This window comes from Haemorhous mexicanus, chromosome 16 (genome assembly GCF_027477595.1).
Source record: "Haemorhous mexicanus isolate bHaeMex1 chromosome 16, bHaeMex1.pri, whole genome shotgun sequence".
Classification (NCBI taxonomy): Eukaryota; Metazoa; Chordata; class Aves; order Passeriformes; family Fringillidae; genus Haemorhous; species Haemorhous mexicanus.
In genome coordinates this window covers 10830943-10851989 of record NC_082356.1, presented here as the reverse complement: position 1 = coordinate 10851989, position 21047 = coordinate 10830943, and the positions used below count along the sequence as shown (strand labels likewise).

Here is a 21047-nt window from a genome sequence, read left to right as displayed (position 1 = left end):
AATTCTGGGATGTCCTTTATTCTGAGACAGGGAAACCCAGGCCCACACAACTGCAAATATCTTTTTTGCTCTAGAACTTAAACATCAGAAGAAGAGCACAGGACCAGAGGAGGTCAAAAGCAGGTCTCCTATGGGACTTCACAGCAGACACACTCTGCTGAAGGGAATGGCTGCAGCACACTGTCCCTTAGTTGTGCCCTTCCCTGAGGTGTTCCCAATGCCCCTCTCCAGGACAATCCTTAACCACTTTGTTCCATGTCTCCTGCTGCCAATTTCCTGCTCAACAGCCCACCTTGGTCACCTACCCCTTTGGACTGTGCTTTCTACTGAGCCCATCCTGCCAGAAAAGCAGCTTTAAACACACCTCTAAGTAGGCACTGATCCTGATAAAGCACATCCATTGCTCTCTGCCCAGGGCCAGTCCCCTGCACATCTGGCAGCCTGCAAAATCTAACACCCTGTAAGGGTCCAACACATTCTTCCAGCCCAAAGCAGGAATGCAATTTGTTTTGCTAAATCTGAAGTAATTCCTGCACATCCTTGGCCTTCAAAGGCCAACACTGCCACTCTGGAGGGAATCCTGTGACCCCAAGCATTTGATGGTGACCACACCAAAGCTAGAGGAGGCTCTCTCAGCAGGAGAATGGCAAATGGCAATGTTGTGCCTTTGTGTCCCCAGCCTTCCCCCATTAGCAATGGCAGCTACACTCCAGCACAGCCCAGCAGCTCCAGCAGAGGTTATTTGTGTAACTTAGTGCACACCAGGACTCCCAGTCCACCCCTTCCAGCAGTTTGCAATGACAACAGCACCTGGAAACTGAGCTGTTTTGCTGGAGGCAAGCCTGTCACAAGCACACACCCCCTTCAAACTTCATGTTCAACAGAAAGGAAAAGAGCAGGAAAAGGCTACCTTTGGATGAGTCTCACTCCTGTCTGGAAATGGGCCAATTCTGGGCAGAATACTCCCCCCAGTGCTGGCCTCCTTCTTCCTGCTGGGAGTCTTCTCCCTCTGGAACTTAGAGGGAAGCAGCTGAAAGGCAAAAATACACCAGCTAGAGCCTCAGAGATGGCTTGTTCAGAAAGGCTTTTTTTGAACAAGTGGCACTGGTGAATAACTTGTGATCACAGCCACTAGGACAGTCCTGGGAGCCCTGGAAGTTTCCTGCTGAAATCTTTAGCATCAGTAAATTAATAATACAGAGTGCAATACACACACTCCAGCCACATGGCTCTGTCCCATTGGCTTCTCCAGGACAGGATGGGACATGGTTGGGGATTTCTGCTCTTTGGGCATTTGTTTCCTCTTACATTTCCTTGGACTGAGGCAGCGACCTTTCCAGAGAATGGAAAGGAGCTCTCAGAACTGCCTGAACTCCATCCCTGCACAACACTCAGAACTCACAGCAAGGAGATATCGCTGCTGGCTGAGTCCAACAGATGCAAGAAAACAAAGCTGTACCAAGAGGGAGGTGCACAGGAATGTGTCCAGGTTTTGGTTCTCCCTGCTAAATTGCTTTCTCTGTCTGGGCTGACAGAGAAAGCAATTTAACAGGGAGAAAACAGAGGGATCTCCTTGACAGAGCCTCAGCACTGGGGCATCTTCAGCCAAGGGAGCTCCAGACAGCAAGGGACCTTTGTGGCCTTGGCTCCAGTGCTGCCTGCAGGGCTGGATCTGTGCCCACACAGCAGCTGGGAGAGAACAGCTGCTTTGGAAGCTCTTCCAGCTGGGACCAGCCATGGCTCCCAAGGCTTTGGGCAGAGTTTGAGGTTTCCTCCCCGACATGCCCGGGTGGCCAAGGGCAGGATGGTCAGAGCAGCACAGGTGAGTGCCCAGCCTGACAGAAGGAATTCCTGTGGCAAAGGGAAAGGGACAGAACACCTGCTCAGGGCTTCAGCTGTACATTGGTTTCACTTGGCTCCACTGGCACAGCCAGGCAAGACACAACTGAAGCATCCCACAGTGTTCCCTGCTGCACCAGGACAGCCCCCAGCAACAGGAGCACGGCACAGAGAGCTGGGGAGGGGCTCTGCAGCTTCACAGCGCTGCTGGACAACAGGGCCAGGGAGAGCAGGGACACCAGGGCAGGTGCCAGCCTTAACACAGCCCCAGTGGCCACTCACAGTGTCTGGCTTCAGCCTTTCCCTCAGCAAAAGACGAGGTGGTGGTGTCTTCTTGGGCAATCCAGACGCCATCTCCAAGGGATGATGTCACAGAGGGCGACAGTGCCTCAACAAAACTGGAAGGAGCAACAACGGAACTCTGAAAATCCACAACCCAATCCATGGCAGTTTCAAGGCATATACTGGTGCTAAACAATTTGATATGATTTGAAAGTAGCTGAGTGCTTGTTTGGCATAAATAGCTAGTATTGTTAGGCCTCTAGTTGGACTTTATTTGAGCTATATGGCTGCCTTGTGCAATTTAAATATGGATTGTACTGAAACCTGGAGCTCAGAAGATGAATATTAAGAAGAGTTGGAACAGACAAAGCTGTAGCTTAAATATTACTTAAAAATAGCTAGAGTGGGCCTCCTCTTCTTTAGGCTAAAGCACCCCTGCTCTCTCAGCTGCTTCTCACAGGACTTGGGAGAGACTGAAATGTAATGGCTAATGGCTTAAATCTTGTTAGGAAGGACTTTTTGCCCATTCTGACAAAACTGAATCAAGAATCTGCCACCACTGAAGCCCACCCCTCCCTGAAAATGCCTCCTTATTCAAACTTGGGACTGTGAGTTAAGCCACCTAAGGGAACTTGAGACAAGATCAAGGTGACACTATGGTCCTGCTACCTCAGGTCTGGGGAGAACTAAACAAGGCTAATTGAGAAAAATGTATCCACAACCAAGCCAAACCCAGCAGCTGTCCTGAAAATCAGCTCTCTCTGCCTTCAGGCTGGGGAAGTCATAGCTACAGACTCATCTGCTGAGGCCAGCTTTGCACACAAACCTCCCATCAACATAGGGGGAAAGAGGAAATTTTGGGGGTGTGGCACAACCTCTGGTAAGGGGCAGTGGACACCCATCCTCCCTCAGACAAACTGGCTCAGCTCTAAAACCCCCCAGCCCCAGAAGGCCACATCCAGGGGACATTCCCATCAGGGGCAGCTGACGGGGTGTCAGAACCCATCAAAGACCTCCAGAGTGCCCCCAGACCCATTCCTGAGGCCTTGCACCAGGTGACTGCATGGCATGCAAAGGAACACAACAGATCTGAAAATCCACAACCCAATTCACAGCAGGCTCAAAAGGATATACTGGTGCTAAAGATTTTATCTTATTTGAAAGTAGCAAGAGACAGAGTCCAACTTGCCCCACCCCAGGCAGGAACCTGGGCAGTCCCACCTTGCCCAAATCTGCATGAATCCATTGGAGTCTCATGTTTTGTGACACCTCACCACAGAGAAGACCAGAAGAGTATTTCATGGAATGCCAGTGAGATCCATGCAATGGTGATACTTTCTACTTTCTATTTAATTGGTCACTCTCTTTCTCTCCCCCTCCCCAACTCCCTTCTCTATTTCTCTCTCTCTCTCTTCCTCACATTTGCTGTTACATCAAATCCAGACAATTGACTTTGGCATATGGTCCTGTTTGCACCTTAATTCAGGAGCATCTCCCTAATAATTTTAAGAACCAGACCATAACAACCCACAGACACCTGAGTAGAACTCATTCACCTTTAAGCAGTTTAAGTCATCACTATAGGGAAAAAAAATGCCTATAGACTACTACATTTAGGAAATTCTGCATTTCTTCAGTGGAAAAAAAGCACCATCAGTAGACCATATATCGTTCATCTATTCAGCTGCACATTATCCCATCCTCTGTTTCCTTTTGGAATTCTCTTTCAGAGCACAGATGGGACAAAACAAAAAAGCACAATCAATCTTTACCTTCAAATGAAATTGAGGACTCCTCGCTGGCAGAGACCAATGCCCTGCGAGTCCAGGGCTCGCTGGCAGAGACAATCTCTGTGAAAAAGTCCCCGAGTGAATCGCTGAGTGCAGCCGTTGCACGAGCCCAGGCTGCGAACAACCAGCCCGGAGCGCGCTCTGCGGCAACTGAGGCGGCGGCGCCGTCACAGCCGCTGTGGCCGCGCCCGCGGTTCCCCGGCAACCGCAGCACCCGACTGTCGGGGCCGGGCCGGGGGCGGTGACGCCGGGCGGGCCTCGGTCCCCGCTCCTTCCAGCCCTGCTGCCCCCTCGGTCCCCGGCCGGAGGGGGAGGAATCCGCTCCGGGGCCCGGAACGTGACGGGCCACAGCGGCAGCGCTCGATATCGCCGGGGCCTCGGCCCCAGCTCCGGGCTGCTCCTGCACAAGGAAGGCGGAGCCGGGGGGGGAACCCAGGCTCTCGACACTTCCCATAAGTGTCTAAAATCATGCACTTCAATTAAAACAGTGAGATGATTGCACAGAAAGAAGGAGTGTTCAGCCTTGAAGCGGAGGGAGAAGCAAAGGCTCTGATCTGTCTGTCCAAGTGGCTCGACTTTGTATTCAGTTCCCTTCAATCCCGTGTCTCAGATCTTTGCCCTTCCATGCAGCAATGCACACTAGAATAGCACAGAGGGGGAAGCATGTCCAAGTGGCTGGTAATGATTTTAGTCGGGGGAAGGGAGAAAAGGACAATTTCTTCTGCAAAATCATATCTATTCTTGCTTTTCCTGTGCACTTCAGAAGAACCTGAGAACCTCCTGGACAGTCTCTAGAAAGACTGTCTGAATATCTGATGCTTAAAGCAACTGTTTTTACAGAGCATTGTGGTTACTTGACAGACACAGGGATATTCCACACAATTTCTTTTGAGATCTACTAAAAGCAGATCTAGAATGCTACTTGAAGTCATCTTCCCAGGGCTGACAGACTCTCAGATTCTGAAAACCTCTATGGTTGACAGTATGAAGAAATATTCTGAGTGGTGTCATTCCAGTATGGAGGCAACTGAAGTGGTGTTAGAAAAGCTATGGAAAGAGCTTAATTTCCTTCAAACATAAAGTAAGAAACAGGGAATCCATCAGACTTGATGACTGCATGGCAAGAGCCATAAAACCTTTTTATAATTATCTGAGCAGTGAAGATGGCAGTGCCCTGGTCCCTTTCCCAGCTGAAGAAACAGTTAATTTTTCAGCAGCTGGATAAGGATTACTTCCTGCATTTGCTTCCTCCCATTCCAAACTTCAAGCCAAACAAGCACCTGTCAGCATACACTGCCTATTGACCCAAATGATTTGAAGATGTTAGTTAGTGGCTTTATCCTTGTACCTTAAAAGGCTCTACCTCTTACCATCCTTGGTTTCTTGTCTTTTATTTTGGAAAGCAGAGCTTTCATTGTTCCACCAGTCTCAATCATGTCCTGAAAGACATAAAAAAGGAAATGATCTTTCAGGTTGGAAAGGAAACCAGACTGTCAGTGGATGAAATGAGAGCATACCAACCTGGCAGCAGAGTAAGATACTTTATTTTATGCAGTATGTATTAATTTGAAAAGAAGGGGAAAAAAATCCATGTCATTGCACGCCTCCTTCAGTCATTACCTACCTCTACTACTAAAACATTCTCTAGGAGAGGGGAGGTTATATATATATATATATATATATATATATATATATATATATATAATATCCACCATTTGGGGTAGATCAGTAAATCAGTTCCCACAGCCATACAATCCTGAGCATTTCATGCACCCAAATATTAAAATTACAGGTTTGAATGTCTAGCAATTACAAATTACTTCAACTTCTTTTTCTAGCTTATAGAAAATCTGGGTTTACAGGAAACTAGAATACTTCCTACAATACAGATGCCTCCATTCTCTGCACATCTGTAACTCAGGCTGATCTACAATACTGATAAATGTTGCAGGTTGTCGTTTCACACAAATTCAACGTTTTTTCCTGGGTTTTTTGCTCACATTGAACTTATCTTAAGGCTTTACTTTTGCTTGCTCCTTAAACTCTGGAAAGATGTGATTAGTTTTATCCCATTTCGGTAAGTAGGCCAACCTCATCATGCTGTTTTTCAATTGAGTTTATTCTGTGTAAAATTACTTTTGCTTTCTTCCAGCTATCTTGCAGACATCTTTTTCTGACTTGCATATCCAATTCTTCTGCACTGTTCACATTTAATGAGTTATCATATCATTTCAGAGCAACTGTTCAGCTTTATAAAATATAAAACAACATTAATAAATAAAATTTTATCATGTAAACACAACATTTAAGAAGCATTTATTACATTTTTGTATGCTAAGGGACAGCCCCAATAATTTAATGCAAAATTACAATTTTTATAAAACTAAGATTTCTACATAAATGTTAACACACTTGAAATATAAGCTGCTGTTACAAAAGGTGAACTTGCAATTAGAGTTCCTACAAACTGTTTCCACAATGATGCTGTGAAAGAAAAAAAAGCTTTTTCATTGAATTAACTCTGGGTTCTTCACCAGTACGAGTCACTGCTTTTTTAAAAAAACAACTCCACAGTAATGGACACTACAAATCTCCACACCTCAATCTGACACAAACATCTCTGTTGTGTTTGCAGCACAGAAATGGAGATACAGGTTTGTTTTTTCCTAATTAGCAACTGCACACCCTCCATGCTCTAGAGATTAGAGGACAAGGTCTCTCTGCTTCATGGGAGGGATTGTACAGATAATTTATAAAAAACTGAAACAGGGGGCCCAAAAATACATCCTACTTTAGAAAAAAAAGATCAAGATTTCTTCAGATTGGAAATCAGTGCAGACACAGTGATTTCAGGCTTGATTATCTCCTGGTTTATTCCCTCCCTCTAGTGGTACACCCCCAGGAAGAAAGTATCCCCTGGGTGATAAATGACAATGTTGATCTTTTCCACACAATTTAGAGATGGGAAAGCTTTAAGAACTGGCCCTACATGGAGAGGTTTCACAAATGCATTTTTGCAACACTCTTGGAATTTTTACTTCTTTTTTTTTCTGCCTAAGTCAGTTCTTAAAGACAAATAGGCAACTTTCTGTGCAGAAAACAAACATCTTTTGGAGTATACAGAATTACAAAAAAAGCTGCCACAGAAGTTAAAATCACTTGGGGAATCAGCAGAACACAGAGATGGAAACAATCCCTCTGCTTTTTAAAGCAGTCACAGCAAGCTTACTCATTTGTTTGCAGCTCTGCAGCACAAAAGTAGCAGCTTTGATGAGCTCCTCGTCCTGAGATTCTGTCAATACCTGAATCATGAGTGGCAGACCATTGTTCTGAGGCAGCTCACACTGGTTCTCTTCTAGAACAGGACATGGAAAAGGAAAGGTTTGGTTTCAGCCCCACACACCTTCACCTTACAGTCATTGCAGGGGCCAATACTGGCAACTCTCTGCAAGTTTCTGCAGAAAGAGAGATTTTCACTCCAGACCCGAGCCTGCTGCAGTGACAGCAGGAGAGCTTTACATCCCACAGGATGATTTGACCAGAACTCAGGTTGCTGTAAGAAAACTGAAGGACTGAGGCCACTTATTCGATGGAGTTCCAAGCTCATTTAATTGTGGCTCAAAACATTTGAATAATGACTCCTGTTTTTCTTCTCTTTCACGACCTGCTCTTGGAGTAGATATGCAACATTTCTGTGAGGCCTGGGATGCAGAAATATCAAAATCTCAAGGTTTCTATTTAGCAAAATAAAATTAGTAGCTTAAGCCTGGTCTAGCCAATCTGTTCCTCCTCATTTCTTCTGTCATTGGCTGAATATTTATTGTGCTCTCATTCCCATATGGAATCATATAATGGATAATTGCTAAACATAGTTCTTTCTTCTTTAAACTTAACAAAAAAAAGGAAATAAAAACTTTTACCATTTTTATTTTGACAGTGTTGGCATTTGAAGAAAAACCTTTTTTATGTTGAAATAATTTTTTAATAATTTTTCTTTTCAAAAGACATTTTCCATTAAGTCTTGTTTCACTAGTTCTTAATGAAAAAATGTCTGTTCAAATAAATTTATGACCTCTTGAGCTAATTATTGAACATGTTATTGGCACTCAGAGGATAAAAATCAAACTTTCTGAACACAAGGTCTTTTTCTTGTTTCTCTAAACATACATGAGAAACACCACAAGTACAAATGAATTTCCCTTTCTCTTTGCTTGCACTACCACAAAATACCAACTGAAGTGCTGTATTTGTGCCAGATAAGCTTGGGCAAGCCCTGAGGAACACGACAAAACCATTTCAGAGCCACCAACTGCTTCTGTGTCTTGAAACCAATGCTCTTACATGGCTTTTACAAATATTCCTGGCCTTGTAAGCAGTGGAGAGAAGCTGTATGTGCCAAGGACCATGAAAAGGGTGCTCAAGACAACCCATTTGCTAGGTCTGGATTGTAGTAGTTTTCAGGTCTGGATTAATTATTCCTTGAGACACCTAAGCCCAGCTCTGAATTCTTGCATATTGAGTCTACTTTTCAAAGCTACTTAAGACACTTCCTGCTAACAAGCTTTAAAATTTAAAAATGGAACATTCTAGAAAACTTTTTGTCCAAATACTGACATTGTATTATTTAACTGAACTCTCTCTCGTGTTCCAGTCTTGATGAAGTGACACCACAGGAGGAGTCAGTGGATGAGAATTTAGGAGAAGCTGACAGACAGGAAAAAGAAAAAGCAAATCTTACCACAAACTTCAGTACAGTGTCCAATTGTTAGAATAATACTGATTTTTTTCTCCTGTGCTCAGTGTCTCATTGGACAGCAGCTTCAGCAGCTCTGACACAGTGGGATACTTTGCCAAGACAACACTCATGGCAGCTGTTGGTTAAAATGATTGGAAGGAAAAGAAAGTCAATTGTGAGTGTACAGGAATTATCCAAGGATCAAATGCTGGGTTTGGAGGGAACTGTACAGAGCCCTCAAAGCCTTGGGCCTGCTCAGCCCTGCCCTGCTCCACCTTGAACAGCTCAGATTACCCCACCCCTCCTGTGCTGCTCCCAAATCCAGTCCTGCCCATCCTCCCAGCCTGTGCTCCACGGAGAGGAGGCAGAAGATCTGATGAATGAGGAGGGCTTTGCACTGTGCAGCTTCTGGAGATCCCTGCTGAGTTTCTCCATGTCCTTGATCAGCTCCAGCAGGAGCCAGAGAGAGTTGAATAAGCTTTGACACGCAGAGTATCTGCCATAAAAAGAGCAGGGGGCAAGCCCTTCCTGGCACTGGCAACACCACTGCTAGAGCATCCACGCTGAGGCCCAGTCCTGTCACACCCAACTGAGCTGAAACTACCCTCACAACTAGTGCAGGCTGATGCTTTTCAACTTCTGGGAACTTCCATTTGAAGCTCTTATGGCAGAAGTGTGAGATACAGCAACCATGGCCACAGCACAGGCTCGTCAGGATCTCAGGTTTCTGCAAACCTTCTGTGGAAAACACAAAACCTCATCAGGAGAGCAGTACCCGGCCAGCAAACCAGAGCAGAGTGTGCTGTGCACAAACACCACGTCCATTCAGCTCCACCTCTAAATGACTAAAGCTTCCTAAAGCTACACAATTTATTATTCAGCCACAGGCATAACTCCAGGATCCAAACTGACTGGTCAAATCCAGGCCCAGAGCTCAGCTTTACTTACCCAGCACGGGCAGGAGCATCTCAATTTTAATTTTCAGTTGGGTTTAAATTTCACTGCATTTATTTGAGCAACAATGGGACAGTAATCCACCTCAGATGAACTGAATCACTCCCCACTTACACCTCTGAGTTTTAAAAAGCATCGCAACATCCACTGGGATGTGGAGAACTTAACTGCCTTTAAGCATTCATTTCTGCAACTTTTCCACCAGCACAAGACTTTAAAAATAGCATTTTAAAATTGCCATAGATCAAAAATGTCTTTCCACTCACAGTTAGTAGCATTACAGGCATTCAGAGTCTTTGTTACTACCACTGCAAGTCTCATGCTGGAGTGACACAAACAGGAATCAGGCATAAGCTCAAGGAGAGCTTTGGCTAATGTATCCAATCCTCCAATAGAAACAAAAGATTTCTGCACATCTGCTCAGTGGAAAAAAGAAAAAAATGTGATTTAAGCAACAGAGTCTGCAAATTCTTTTAGCTTTTCACCAAGTAAGTCCATCAGAGTTTTTCTGTGCATGTGTCAGTCATTACATTTCTTCTACAACAGAAGCTGGAGATACATTAATCTCAAGAATTGCAGTAACTGCATATAAAATAGTTCCAGGAAAACATGACCCTGATATGTGCACACAAATGGCAAACATCATGCCTGAGTTCTACCTAAGTCATTGTTTTCAGCCATGTCACAAGGACTTCAATTTAGACACACTTTTAATCAGAACAGCTCCCAGCAGTTTTACTGACCCTATCAAATGTAAGCAGACTGTGGCTATTTGTGGACTTGAGCACAGCACAGTGTAAGTAAAGATGGTGGAGTACAGTGGTCAGAGTAAAAGTGGGAAGAACAGCAAATGACTTTGTAGAGATTGACAAGAAAGAAAAACCCATTTACCTCTTGAATTAAACTTCCTTTTATCAAATTCAAAGCTGTGTAAAGGTTGAGCTGCACTTCCAGTTGTTTGCAACTGTGAGACCAAGAAATGAACAGATGGGACGAACTATCCCAGGCTCTGTGCAACTCTCGAGCCACCCTTTGGCATAGGGAAAAACCCCACAGCAAATGTTCTGATTATCTTCTAGAAAAGTAAAAACAAATTACCCCAAATCAAAACGCAATGAAATCAACTTCAGCTGAACAGTAAAAATGAAACCAAAGTGTTACCGATTTGGAGAATATCTTTGGACTTCTTCCACAGTTTTCAGAGCAACACGTCCCGTTCTGGGGGTTGTTGACACAGGCACAGAGAGTGCTGCACACTGAGGACCAGAGCTGATAGCAGGGATCAGTGTTTTCAGCTGACAGATTCTTCTCAGACATGGAGAGAGTTGTTCTGTTAAGGAAATGCAAGCAAGGCCCAGACAGTCAAGGAAACATAGCTGCTAACTAGCCTACTATTTGTCTGTTTGAATTGCAACCCTGTTCACCTGAACAACTGCAGCAGCAGGCTGATGCAGCCTGTGTCTCTGACATGGGTTTGCCCATTTTCTAAAAGAGAACACACACAAGACTCCAGAGACAAATGCAACTGCAGACAAAATCTTAACAGCAAGTTGAATTTACATACATACATTCCCTTTCCTAAGCACATATCCTCCCCAGAATGAAATGTAAAATCATATCAACATATTGGTAAATAACCTTTCCATGTCTCTCTCTTTCTAGACACTCTCATAAACTATGGGTTTGCATTTGCAAACTCTCTTCTTAGAACTAAACCACGTTCTGCTGTTTAAGGAAATCCCAGTGAGCAATGACCTACTTCGACAATTCAGGTTCGGTTACATGCAAACATTCATCTTTATAAATTCACTTCACCACAACATTGCTTATTGCATGTTCCAAATTTTGGACTGCAGATTGGCAAATAGAAAAGGAGAGTTATCATAACACAGAAAAAAAAAAACAACTTACCATTATTTGACACCAGTACTAAGATGACAGAAACAGACATTCTTTTCAAGTTCACATCAGAATCCTTTTTAATTCAAAATAAAATGAGTTCTTCAAGCAACTCAGAAGTACACAAGACAGTGTACTTGTCAACAGTGTCTGTTGACAAGACACTGAAAACAAAAAGTGAAAACCTCAAGTAAGCTACTCATCATCCTAAATTATTAAGTTTCAATTGTGGCCAGTATGTGGGGAGCAGAGACAGGGCAGGACTATGAAGTGCCTGAGGGCTTCCCCCTGCAGTGAGTTCTACACCAAGCAGGACCCTGGCAAGCTCTGGAACAATCCAGGAGTCACTGAACACTTGCTGCTGAGGGACAGGGGGAGTGCAGCTGTCTGGTAACTTAAAGACACCCTGTGTGCACAAGTCAGCAAGGCACAGATCAAATCTGGGGATGGACAGGGCAACTGGGGCACCTTCCCTGCCCTTGCTCCAACTGACAATCTTGTAGTCTCATTTTGTGAGACCAAAAGAAAATGGAGACAAAGCAGGAGCACAAGTAATGACAGGGGGCCATAGCACACTCAGAAATACAAACAGTGTTATTTTTATTGCCATTACTCTCTAGAAAAATCCCCAATGTAAATAAAGCTGCTTCCTTTACGATGCAATGAGCACTCGACTTGGCAAGGTCATTTCTAAACATCAAACCACCAATTCCTCCAAAGTATTCGCTTGCTTCACCTACAAGAGGAAAAACTTTTGCTTCTGTTTCTCTGCAAAATGAAAGGCTTCTATGATTTTCCAACATCTCAAGCCTTATGTCCTTTAGACATTTTTACAGTGCCCACCAGTTCCTTGGCATATATGGGGAACATAAATGCCTGCATTGTTTCTAAGGAACAGCCTTTCTTACTGTTTTGTTGGCAAATGGAATAGACAGTGACCACAGCCTCCTGCTGAGACAGAGGGCAATCCAACTGAGATTTAAGGCATTCCAGCAGTAAGGTCAGATCTGTTTTCATATCGAGGAGCAAACACAAAAAGCTTCATTAAATTGTTATCTTTTCTCTCTATTAATCTAGTCAGTATTAGAATAAACCTGTCAAAATGCAGTATGTAGGTGTATTTTAAAAAAGGGGGGGAAGTGAGCCAAAATGGAGCTACATCACTTCTATTCAGCCACCAACAACAAACCTAGAAATATTTCTGTCCATCCTTTGTTATTTGAGCATGAGTTCCTTTGCAGAGTAACAGCCTCCTTTTAATATTTCTGGCCTTTCATTACTAGTAACTCTTAGTAAGTCTGATGTAAACCACTAAATATTAAATTCACAATTGCAAGGTGCATTAAGTGTAAAAAATACACAGCCATTAAAGTATTCAGAGTGCAAATAAAATTCAGGGTGCAGTTGAAAATCTGTGGAGTAGTAAGGAAAGAGTCCAAGAGCACAAGGCTGCTCCGTGGTACTGAGGTACAGGAGACATAAACCATGCAGCACAGCAGCAGAGCCCTCAGTCACGTGGTTGGAAACAGAACACAAAATATTCTCTGGGCACCTACACACAACCCTGGGTGGGAAAACAGACTTGGAAAATCTGCTTCTTAGTCTTTGGGGTATCATTAAAAGACTTAGATGATAATTATTTCTAACAGTGACAGAAGGTATTGTTAACAGTAAACCCTTACAAGGTTTGAGGGTTCTTAAAGAAGTTAAAATACAATAAAAATGTGGATAAATATTAGCAAATTAAAACCAAAAAATGTGACTTCGTGACGGTGTGTTTTACTATGTGTGCAGGTTTGACATTGGATTTACCCTTTGCATATCCAATACAGTATCCAAAATGTGGAAATTAGGAAAAAGCATCTTCTCCCAACTGCTCACCACCCCATAACAGGCCTATCAGAGTCTACTAAAACTTTGTAAAATTGATGCAGATTATAATGACAAATTATATTAGATATCTTACCACACTGACTTATCTGCACCTTTTGAGTGTTCCTTTTTTTTAAATCTCTGTTCTTGTTCTACAACAGCAAGGAAAAAGTTTTTTCAGTTCTGTTCAGATTAGCAGTGTTTATAATATATGCAGTAGAAACAACATCATTTTTCTAAAATGCACTTTTCCCAGTTTTCTGCTTTTACTTTGTCATCTCACACACACACGGTTGAATGCGTTCTTACATGGCAGAGTTTTCCTTTGGAAATACAGTCTTTTATGACAGCCCTGCATTTGTAACTAACAGGTGATCATCTTTTGAGAGTGGACATTCTGCAGAAATCAGGTCATTCCATGTTACCCCTGAGGGGCACTGTCAGTAAAGAACATCCCCTGCTCTGTGTCACTGATCACAACAAAGCTGATCCAACTTTCCTTACAAGAGTGGCCACCTTTGCCATCAGCCAACAACTGGCACTAAGACCAAGTCATGTTACTTAGGGGGTGAACACTCTAAAACACTCGGCCTCCTGCTGCTCAAGGAGCCACCAAACCATCAGCATTGTTCTGGCAGCACTGATCAAACCAAGGGCAGTGAGCACAGAGACATGTTCCTTACAGTGAGAACCCACTGAAATTCTCCAAAGACATTGCCACATTACATGAACCATGCAACCCACCAAACCCCACAGCATTGCTTCTTCACAAACCCCACAGGGCAGCCTCTGAGAGCAGAGCAGCAGAGTGACATTCAGCTTTGGAGGCACAAAGATGCTCCCTCAAACACGCCCCAAGTCCCAAACAGAGAAGGTTGATGCAAGCATCACAGTAACCTCTTACAATTTCTCCAAAAATTACTTCGCTCCAGGTAGAAATTTTAAATCAGTGGCAAATGCAGCTTAAGAATGGATTCATTTTCCTTCTCTAAGTGGAGCAAAGGCTCAAAGCAGAATCCTTGTCATCACTGTGCATCCATCCATTGAAAGCAGCCAGCCCTGCTTTCTCTTGGGAGTTACTGATTGCCCCGTTCCTTTGCTGCTTCCGTTAGAGAGGAGAATTGAGAGAGGTCATCTCCCTGCAGCCTTTCAGAAGTGATAACAGACATGCATTTCATTTTCCTGCAAATCCAACCCTGCCACAACAAGGAAAAGCTTGCCAGCCTTCCTCACCTCTTTTTGTCCTACTGCCACCACCCTGCCAGCCTAAGAAAAAACACAACCCACCCAAACAAAAGGAAGCCTGTAAAAATGAGTTTGCTCTGGAGCTAATTGCTTTTCAGAAGAGTTTCATTTAATACATGTTTATACAATTATGCAATATAAGAAGCACAAGGGGTTTAAAACTGGATGTATACAAGGACACATCTTGACCTTTACCTGCATCTTTTTGACTTTTGCAACCTACAGGAGGTACGCAAAATAGTATTTATAAACCAGCCTACATTAATTAGATTCAAATAGCTCACCTCGGTTGTTGCATCACAGAGCAAGGTGGAAAGACAAACAACTAGATTTGCTTCAACAAACAGCTGGCAAATGTTGCATCTAAAATTCTTCTCCATCAGTTATGGAAAATAACCCAGTAACATTGCTTTAAATCTCAGAAACCACTCCTGGAGAACTGCAGATCTGTCAATGTGTGTGCTCAGCAGCACCAGAGCACATGGCTGGCACGGTCAGCAGACCAGCCAGCCTGGGCAGGACTTATCCTTCGAAACCCAGGGAGCAAAGCCCAGAGGGGAGAAGTGCGGGTTGTTGGCGTCCTGTGGAAACCAAACCCCACAGCAGCAGCTGAGGCCGTGAGGACGCTGCGCTGTGGAACAGGACTTGGGGCTGTCCTGGCCTATTTCAGCTCCCTCGCACCCTCCTCCCTCAGATGAGCCGTGTGTGATTTACAGCTCGTTATCAGAGCTCCCCTCTGAAGCCTTAGCAAGCACTCCAGATCAGCCCAAATATAAAAGGGAAAGAACATATACAAATTTAAAATAAGGGGGGGAGGGGGGTTGGAAGGCAACAGTCTAAAGATGAAACAGCAGCCTTCTGTGGGAAGGCTGGGGAGTCCCGAGGGGGGAAATGGGGCACGGCTCGGGTACCTGTGATCCAGTGGCGCGGGTGGCTCCGGGCAGACCCGGAGGCGAGGCGGGTGCCCGCTGCCGAGCGCTGTCCGGCTGAGGGGTGGGAACTGCGGGCTGAGGGGTGGGATCGCCGGGCTGAGGGGTGGGATCTGCGGGCTGAAGGACAGCGGAGGCCCCGCCGGGCTGATCTGGGATCTCGCGGAGCTGAGGGCAGAGCCCGGCCCGGCCCCTCAGGAGACGCCGCCCCAGCGCGTCAGGGCACGGCCGCCCTCGGACTCGGGACAGCCCTGAGCCTTCCCCTCAGCCAGGCGGGAAGCGCTTGGAATTGTAGAACCGTCAGAGGTGAAAGAGATCTTGAAGAGCATCAGTTCAACGTCAGCCCAGCTCTGACACTTCAAACACAGACCACTAAACCATTTGCCAGTGTCAGATCCAGAGGTCTCTTTAACACCTCCAGGGATGGCAACTGCACCACCCCTCTGGCCAACCTATTCCCAGGCCTGAACACCTGAGCAGTGGAATTTTTTTTCTAAAGTCTAACCTGAATTTCCTCTCAACGTGAGGCCACTTCTTCTGGCTCTCAGTGCAGTCCCAGCAGAAGAGAGCAGCCCCCCCTCAGTGCACGCTCCTGTCAGGGAGTTGGAGAGAGCGGTGAGGTCCCTCCTGAGCCTCTTCTCCAGACTGAACAAACGAGCTCCCTCAGCTACTCCTCATGGGACATGTTTTCTAGAGCCTTTGTGAGCCTTGCTGCCCTTCTCTGGACACACTCAGCCCCTCAATGTCCTTTTTCCCAAGGGGCCCAGAGCTGACACAGCCCTGAGCTGTGGCCTCAGCAGTGCCCAGCACAGAGGGGCAGGCACTGCCCTGGTCCCGCTGCCGACACTGCTGCTGATCCAGGCCAGGTGCCATTGGCCTCTTGCCCCCTTGGGCACACTCTGGCTCACACTGAGGCGGCTGGTGACCTGCAGGATGTGGCACTTGGCCTTGTGGAACCTCAATGGCCTTGTCCTTGGCCCATTGATCCAGTCTGTCCAAGTCTCACTGCAGAGCCTTCCCGTCCTCCAGCAGATCCACACTCCCACCCAACTGGGCATCTGCAAATTTACTGAGGGTGCTCTCAATCTCCATCTCCAGATCATCAATAAAAAAGTTAACCAGGCAATAAAGAAGTTAACCAGGACCAGCCCCAAAACTGAGCCCTGGAAAACACATTTCAATGCAGCTCTGTTTGCATACTCTGCAGTTGGAGGCTGCAATGCCCCCACAACAGAAAGAGCTGCCATCCCTTGGCATTGGCCACACACACAAGTGCAGGAAAAAAGCCTTTTACTCGGTGTATATGGCTGACAGGACTGAGCTTTCGGGCACACACTCCCTTTCCCTAATGACCCTGAACTCAAGAAAAGGTATTTCACCTTCCAGCTCTTTGCACCATTGCATCCTCAGACCATCAGAGCTCCACCAGCCTCTCTCATCCTTTTGCGCCTTCTCCCCACTCAAGCTGAGGAGCAGCTTTGATAAGAAAAAATGCAGTTCTGCTGCCAAGGAGGTAAGCCAATTTGCAAATGCAACTTACCCTACCAAAAACAGCTACTGCCTTTTTCTTTCAGAGGTGAGCCATCAGAAGTAATGAAATTGTGTTGCATTTTAAACCAAAGTGGAAAAGAAACGAAAGCACTCACAGAGGATTTGGCAGAGCCAAGAGATGCCAATGTGGCTTATCCTGTTGGCTGCTCAGTTATTGCAGCCCTTTGCTACTTTACCATTTGTCTTGTTTGGAGATTGTGCTCAGATAATTTAGTGATGGGTACAAGAGAAATTTAAAAAATCATAGCTGAGTGCAAAATAATACAGCCTAGGAAAATTTTAATAGATGGTGAAGTATTTACATCAGAGTGATGACAGTTACCACACACAGAATAAAAGAAGCGTTTTAATAAAACTTTAATTACATCCTTGTTCCTCAAGCCTTACTATCCATTTGTTTGGCTGATGTAGTATTATGTAAAAATCCTGTTCAATATCTTGTATTGTTTATGCTTTCCAACACTTCTGATGTGTTTTCTAAAAGCTGTTAGTATTTTTTATTTTGAAAAAAAAATCTATTATTTTGGTAGCAACATTGCAGTTCTGTGTTTCCTTTTGGTACTCAGCTGAAAAAAATAAAGAAAAAAAAAAAGAGCAGAAAAAATTGCAGAGGGGGAAAGTAGATCACAAGGAGCAAAGTTATAGGAGATGAGTACATGACTACTGGCACTGCTTAAGAGCATCTCTCACAAAAAGCAGACTGGCTACACTGTCCCAACTCCATCATTTCAACTCTCCATGATTTGTTTCTTGCTTTGCAAAGCTGAGCTGAGCCATTTTTGCCTATTATGAATAACAACTAGTAATACACACTTACAGTTCTCTTGTATTACTGCAACAGCACTAGGTTCCCTTAGAATTTTTTTGGGCAATTGCAGTGCAATCCCTGAATTTAAACCAGATCAAGATATTATTTGCAGCTTATTCTTGAAGGTAATTTGTAGCAAAAGTAAAAAAAATTATTGCAGATGGTCAGTGACTAGACTGTTATGTGTATGGGATGCACAGGATGATTTAAGTGCTGCTCCATTCTGTGTGACTCCAGGCTTTGAAAAGAGTAATCCCACTTGGCATTTGGACTCCATTTGGTCTCAGGAATTATGGATCCAGAGTAACTTGTTAGAAGCTTGTGAAAAAATGTCTCTGAAGTTTACAACAGAGCTGAAGTGTACAGAAGGATGAGAATTCAATGAATAATTCAATGAATACTAAGAATAAGTTTGAAAAGCATATCCAGTTATCCTGCTGGCTATGTCCAGTGGCTGTCCCCTGCTACAGTACAGTGCACAATGTCACCAGGAAAATTGTGAATGTCATCTTTAGACCAATCTATTCACACATTTTATTTTTGATCAGAGTTACTTTCTACAAATTACCAAGCTGTTTTGCCTTTTTGAGGCTCTTGGTTTTTCGTGTGAAGTATTTGCATGTATAATACAGGTGGCTCCTGTGTCTTGGTTTGGAAAGACAGGTGTTTGCTAAGGAAGGCAGGAGCCTTTCTTGAAATGGAAAAATGTAAACCCCTTCCTTCTCAATTGCTAAAAATTTGAAATTAAAGGGGGCTCTCAGGTAACAACATGGGGGCAGGAATAACAGTTCTTTATCAGGGAAGTGTCGGCGATGGAGAGAGACGGGGAGACTGACTCGGGGATCAGAATCCGATTTTATTGTGGGATAAAAGCACTTATATACTATTTTAGGGAGACTAGTAATGTGCACTACAATGATTAGGTTAAAATCATACACAAATTTATATATGAAACAACATCCCTTGCTTGCAGTTGTGGAAGGGGAGCCGGCTGCTGGCCTTGCTGACAGCTTCTGCCAGCCAGACTGGCACGGGCTGAGGCAGGGGCAGCCAGCCTGACAAAAGCATCCATCCGTGTGGATGGGGGGTGCGTTTACAAGAGGAAAGGTGGGGATTTTCTCCACCCTTGGGCAGGTTTAATTCTTTCATTGAGTGGTCAGACCCTCCTCAGGCCTGTGAAACAGTGACAGGCTTTGTGCTTTTTCTTGTTTCCAGGCCTTGTTTTGAATTGACTTCCATGCAATTGTTCTTTGTTTTTCCCAGGAGGATTTCAACTGGTGCCCAGACCAGATGGGGAAGCGCCTGCAGCGTCTGTGGAGCACGTCCAGTGCCAGCACTACCCCAGGGGTCACGGTCTGCAGGGACAGCCCCTTCCAGAAGGACGAGGACCTGGTGCGTGATCGGCTCCTCTCCTGGCAGCAGCTCTCCAGAGGTGGGCACCCGGCTCCATAGCTCAGCTGGCAGAAGGGCTCTGGGCAGGCGGCAGCGGGCACATGGGCATCCCGCTCTTGCAGCTGCTGAGGAGTTGCTGTGCCGTGATTAAGCGGAGGAGGTGGAACATGGCCTGCCATGCTGCCCTTCTCTAAAAACAGAGACTAGGACTGGAGGTTTGGGCTCTGAGCACAGCCAGCAGCCTGGCCCGGGCACAGGCCATGGCAGGACAGGGGGACAGGAGCCTGCTGCCACTGACCGTGGCTCTCTGGTTTCTCTCCGCAGGCTGCCAGCACCTCATGCCATGGGAACGGCACCGCTCGGCCTGCCAGGCTCAGGGGGCTGGAGGGCAGCCCATGTTCATTTGCTGTCAAAGATAAATTATTTTGGTTTTTGTTTGTTATCGTCGTCATCGGAGCATTTCTTTCATCCTTTTCCAAGCTTTTGGCCTGTTGTGATAAATGGATATGTTTGTGCTAACAAAATCTGGTGGTTTATACCAGCTGGACTCTATTGTGGTCTATACCATGTTTTATTTCCTGCATAGGTAAAATACCGTGTATCAAATTTGATCAAAAAGAGAAATGAGGGAGTGTGAAAACCTGGATTTGTGGGATGTAGAAGATACCAAAATTCAGTCTTTAATAAAAAGCATGAATTAATATTATCCAGAGAGAAGATGGGGGAAATTGTGATAAATGGATGTGGTTTGTGCTAACAAAATTGTAATTATATCAATATTTTGGGAAGAAAATTGGAAAGGTATATGTGATTCATAGTATGAAGCAGATGGGTTTCTTTGTAGATGATACATGTGGGAAACAGGATACAGGAGATTGGAATTGGCCTTGATGAACAAAAGTTAGGAAGACTCCCGAGTCAGAATTGGCATCAAGATGAAGTTAAGACAACTCCCAGGACAGGATCGGCCATGACATGAATAACATTGGGATAATTCCAGACAGGGAGCATAAAAGAGTGTTCTTATCTATAAAATAAAAAGGCTTAACTGGAGCATAGTGCTTACTTACATAACACAGGACTTGGGGCACATGCACAGCCTGCCAGGTTATTCAGAGGACAGTGAGGAAGACTGTCAGCCTTCCTCCAGGGAGAGCCCCAGAGAGCCAGAAGCCCCCTTAGCCACAGCGGGAGCATGCGCTGTGAGTGTGGTGATGTTGATTTCAAGAATCAGAAACAGGAGGAGATTTACAGGAAAATATTGATGAATATGTATTAGCCCACAGTACATAAGTTGTGTTTGGATCCTTTTGCCTTTTGAACGTCAGGCAGGGTGGGAAGCCCTCCCCATACCCCGATCGATCGGTTTTGCTTATGCTTTATCCAAACCACTGCCAAATTTCCTTTTGTAATTAGTGGATTCTATTTGATTGTATTATTTTATCGCAGTTAAAACTGCTGCTAAATTTTCAGTTTCTGGTTTTATAAATTAGACGTATGGGACCTCATATATAACATCAGAAATGTGACTTAATAGTTTATAAAACCAAATTAATTATTCAGCTAAATTAACAAGGAATAGAAAAGCATTTGACACTTAATCACAAAGGATAAAGTTACAGAAATGATGATACTTGATTAAATGAATACATTTTAACTTAATGAGTTAATAGCTCAGTCTCCTCTGGCTTTTGATCACCTCCCCAGAAAGGGAGCAGTTCTTTGATCTCCTCTTCATGAGGGGCACAGTC

At 44.7% G+C, this 21047-nt stretch overlaps 1 pseudogene; it reads right to left on the bottom strand.

Moving 5' to 3' along the window:
• Window positions 1–3882: 3882 nt before the first annotated feature.
• On the bottom strand, window positions 3883–19475 carry LOC132334654 (telomere repeats-binding bouquet formation protein 1-like; annotated as a pseudogene).
• Window positions 19476–21047: the final 1572 nt, after the last annotated feature.